Below are 4,663 nucleotides of genomic sequence, written 5' to 3'. Positions count from 1 at the left end.
AAAAGAGCAACACAAAAAGAAGAACAAGAATCCAAGTTCAAGGCTTTAGATCAAAAAAAAAAAGAGACTGAATATCAAACAACAAAGAGGCTGAAGACCAAATAACAGAAGTTCAAGATTGAAGATTTAAGCTGTTAGGTTTAAGTTTAGGTTAAGTAGAATTTTTTATTATTTTATTTTATTTTTTTGATTTTTGGTGAGAAAAGGCCTTGACGATGAGACAGTAGACTATATAGGACAGTACAAGGGAGAAACTTCTGAAATTGGATGTTTGCCCGGAGGCCGCGCTGCAAAGCCCTATTTCGTACTATACACTTTAGCCTGACAAATGTAGGAATCATAGTGTGTGAAGAGGCGCCTTTCCTTCGTGCACTATGGTCTACATTGGTGATTTAAAGTGCCCCCACTGGGCCCATCTATGTTTCCTTTGTCTTGCACACCGCGACTACATCCAGCCGTGATCAATTCGCCCATCAAGTGGTTGAGAATGTGGTTGATGGCTCTAAAGCGGGGAACATTTTTGAGGATGCGTAGGGTCCATGAAGGACTAATTCTGACCATGTTGACTGATGTTGACCAAGTTCTATGGTACCTTTCTTTTTCCTTTTTAGTTTAGCTCATCCCGAGCTCATTTTAGTCTTGTTCTAACTTGAGGACAAGTTAGGTTTAAGCTTGGGGTGATTTGATAGCTTATTTTATTTCCTTATTTTTATTAGTTTATTTTAGATTTTTAGATCTTTTTATCATTATTGCATTGTATTTTATTTATTTTTCTTTAGTATGGATCGTACCGGGTGTTTTTTATGTTGCATGAGGAATTTTGCAGGGTTTTGGAGCTTATCGCGATTGTGGATTAGAGTGAAGACGGACTTGTGGGCTCTCGAGGCGCTATTAGGCTTGGCGGATCCACCAAAGAAGATTTGGGCTTAAAAAGATAAAGGCTTGGATGAAGTGGGCTTGTGAAGATGGATCATGGATAATTAATTTTGGGTTTGGAGCATCCACATTTGAAGCTAAAAGATGATTGGTTGATTTGAATCACATGGATATGGAGGGGACCAAAGGAATCTTTGGTAGTGGAAGGGTGGAGTGGTGGAATGAAGGACCAATAATATTACAGCAACATTTGCGCGGGTGGAATTTTCGTCGCGCGGGTACCCGCGCAACTGCCCAGTTTGGGCATTTTGGTCATTTGACTTGCCATTACCTTGGGGGATCAGACCTAGCAGTCATAACTTCGATTTTACACCATTGGAGACCTGGAGGAGGCGATTTTGGAAGCTCAAGACTCATTTCTCTTCATCTTTCCAAGATTTTTGGTAGTTTCTTTATGCAATTAGACTTTTGTGATTGTTGTTCTATTGCCATGAGTGGCTAAACTCTTTATATTGATTAACTTTGGTTAAAACCTTTGAATGTTTGTGGGTTTTTGAAGGATTCATGCTAGATTATCAATTATCTTATGTTTATGGTTCTAGATCATATTTCTTATGCTTGTTTAATGCTTTGATCATGAGCTTGGCACTTGAATGAGCTATTGTTAGTTTATTTCTTTGGTTTTGCATTGAATCATTGAATTAACTTAGAACAAGGGCTTTATGATGGTAAAAATCATCTCTAGTTTATGAATCATAGCTCCTTTATGGATGTGTAAGCATTGACATCCTCTAGGAATTGGGGATTCCTTCTTTCTTAAGGCTAATTAACTTCTTGGGTTCAATTGTTTCAATTAAACCCTTGATCTTGATTAAGAGGGTGTGTTGTGGGCTTCCCCAACCTCTATACTACCTAAGAGGAATCTTGGCATATCATGCTTCATGATTGCTATAACCAATTTGGGATGAATGATAAGCTTCATGTTGAATCCTAATGATAAGCACACAAATGTTCATTGTGTTGAATTGCCTTAGTTAACCAACTCTCTCCACTTTGTGAGCATCTCACTATCTTGCTTAATTGCAAGTTTTTAGTTATTCAAGTCTTTTAGTTTTCAAGCAATCATAACACCCCCCCTATTTTTAGTTTAATTGTAGTTAGTTAGTTTATTTACAATAGTTCTTTTAGATTGCATTGGTGATTGAATACAACCATTTCCCCGAGGATCGATACCCCTTTTTACCATTATATTACGTTTTATTTGCAAACAAAGGGTGTAATTTGCTTGGTGGACTTGACATCCCACCAGGTAACCTGTTGTGTTGACACATTCTTACTTTTGTGCAATTCTAGTTGAGTTGGAAATGCTTATGAGTTCTATGTTTTTCATTTAACTGCAAAAGAAAAGCATCTTGGTCAGTGAAAGTATATTGATCAATATAGATGAGCTACGAACAACATGGAAGCACTGGTAGGCCCTTGTGCTACCGAAGGGCAAGAAATTTAGAATTTTGAAGTTCAGTACATGAAGGAAAGATAAATTTGAATTTGGTTTTGTCCTAAACCTTGTGTTATGATTGTAGGTTGGAATCATGGATAAGAACTGATGCACCATAAAATATAGGTGGCAAATGTTTCTCTCTAATTCATAAGAATGATTATGAGGAAATACATTCGATGAAAGATTTTAAAAGATCTGATAAGGATTAATATGGATATTGGTTGTGTTATTTGCATTCTCAAATTCACAATATGATTACGAAATCCCCTCTTCATATTTCGAATTGTGAGGAATGGCATGGAATTGTTTGAACTTTCGAGAGATATATCTATAAGTCTTGAAGGGCTTAAACACACACATATGCTATCTAATTGTGGTGTATAAGCTTAAGAATTCTATTTGGAGACTTATCAATGCATCTTGTAACAGAAATCTGTACTTCTGTAAGAAAGTCAAGAGTATTGATTTCTAGAAGTCCAATTCATTTATGGGTACATGTCAGAGCTAGTGGGAGCATAATTGTTATGCTAGTATTGTATGTTAACAATACTGTTCGTAGGGAACAATGTCTCTAATTTGCAAATTGCAAAGTTTGGGAATTGTTTCGCTATAGTAGACTTTAGAGAGAGGGCACTCATACTTTGTTTTAAATCTAAAGGTTTAGATCGTATAGTTTAATAGGACTTAGTCAAAGACATATATGAATATCATGTTGAAATGTTTCAACATAGGAAATTTGATATATGGAAATATTATAGCAAGAGATTAAACAAATATCAAAATTTGTATGTGAGACATAATGAATCGAGTCCCATATGCTTTGGATATAGGATTGATCATATATGCTATAGTATTCACTTATTCTAATTTTTTTTTGAATGCCTTGAGAATTGTGATAAAAGGATAAGAATTTTGTGTGACTAAAGAACATTCTAAGGTTTTACCGAAGACTGGTTGCTGGTGAACAGTTAGAAGTATGATTATTCATGACGGACCATAGTGACACGTTTCTAGATTAATATGATCTTGGTTAGAATTGATAGTCATATGGAAATATGAAAATGTTTCCATAATGGGATATGCTTGTAAAATCTACATGCAATTTGGAAACTTTAATGCAAGAGAAGTGTTCAAGGAGTGTACCTCGAATTTGAGACTTCATAATCATGGAATTGTTCTGAGTAACAAGTTCCAATGGAACATTCTATCATATCGAAGACTTGGTCTTTCAGACCTTGGAATCTCGATACAACAGGAGATCAATGCATGTAAAGTTGGAATTCCACCATATCTTGGATAGTGATAAGAATTTGGAATTGTGAAATGAGCATCATTGGAGTAATGTATAGTTGATCTATTCACAAAGGAAGGACCGTAGAGAGGCATAGTATGCATGTTCATAACATGGAATGACTGATGTTATTTAATTCAAGTTGTAACAACGTAAATTTCAAAACAAATTTTCACTTTTAAAAATGTAATTTCATTCATAAATATTCTCAAATCTCAATGTATCACATATCAAATCCATAAAAACACATCCCAAGATCAAAATGTATAAAAACTCCAATAGTGTGTACTGATCATGACGGCGCCTTCCTGCGATCCTCACTGGTACCTGAAACACATAACACAAAACACTGTAAGCATAAATGCTTAGTGAGTTCCCCAAAATACCACATATAACACATATTAGCCACTCGAGGCTATAACTCTGTGGACCCTCTAGTCCTAACTCTGTGGACCCTCTGGTCCTAACTCTGTGAACCTTCCGGTTCTAACTCTGTAAACTTTGGAACATACACGGCATAAATCACATAGAAATAATGCAGTGCATCACAATCACATAAATAGCATACAAGATACTCTGTCATATAACTCTAATTACCACTCTAGGTAAAGTATAGTGAGAAGACTCACCTCGGGTAACTCGGTAAATCTCGAACTCGGAAATACTGATCTAGCCTCCGCCTAATCACATAAAATAATTACTCTCATTAATACGACTCTCAAAGGCTAGACTATTCCCTCTCTAAGTTCTCCCAAGAGGGTAAAAGACCATTTTACCCCTCCAATGGCTCAATAGTCCAAACATTGACCAGACTCTAAAAGTCAACGAAAGTCAACGGTCAACTTTGACCAGACTCGTCGAGTGCACGTAGGTGACTCGGCGAGTCCAAGCGTGTCCTCTAGGTCTTTTTAAACCTCACTCGACTCGTCGAGTGAACCTTCCACTCGACGAGTTACCACTGGTCATGAATCGCGGGGTAACCCGACTCGACTCGT

This window comes from Lactuca virosa, chromosome 4 (assembly GCF_052849685.1).
Source record: "Lactuca virosa cultivar CGN04683 chromosome 4, Lactuca_virosa_CGN04683_v6, whole genome shotgun sequence".
Lineage (NCBI taxonomy): Eukaryota > Viridiplantae > Streptophyta > Magnoliopsida > Asterales > Asteraceae > Lactuca > Lactuca virosa.
The sequence above is the reverse complement of the archived record's forward strand: the minus strand, read 5'-3'. Positions refer to the sequence as shown.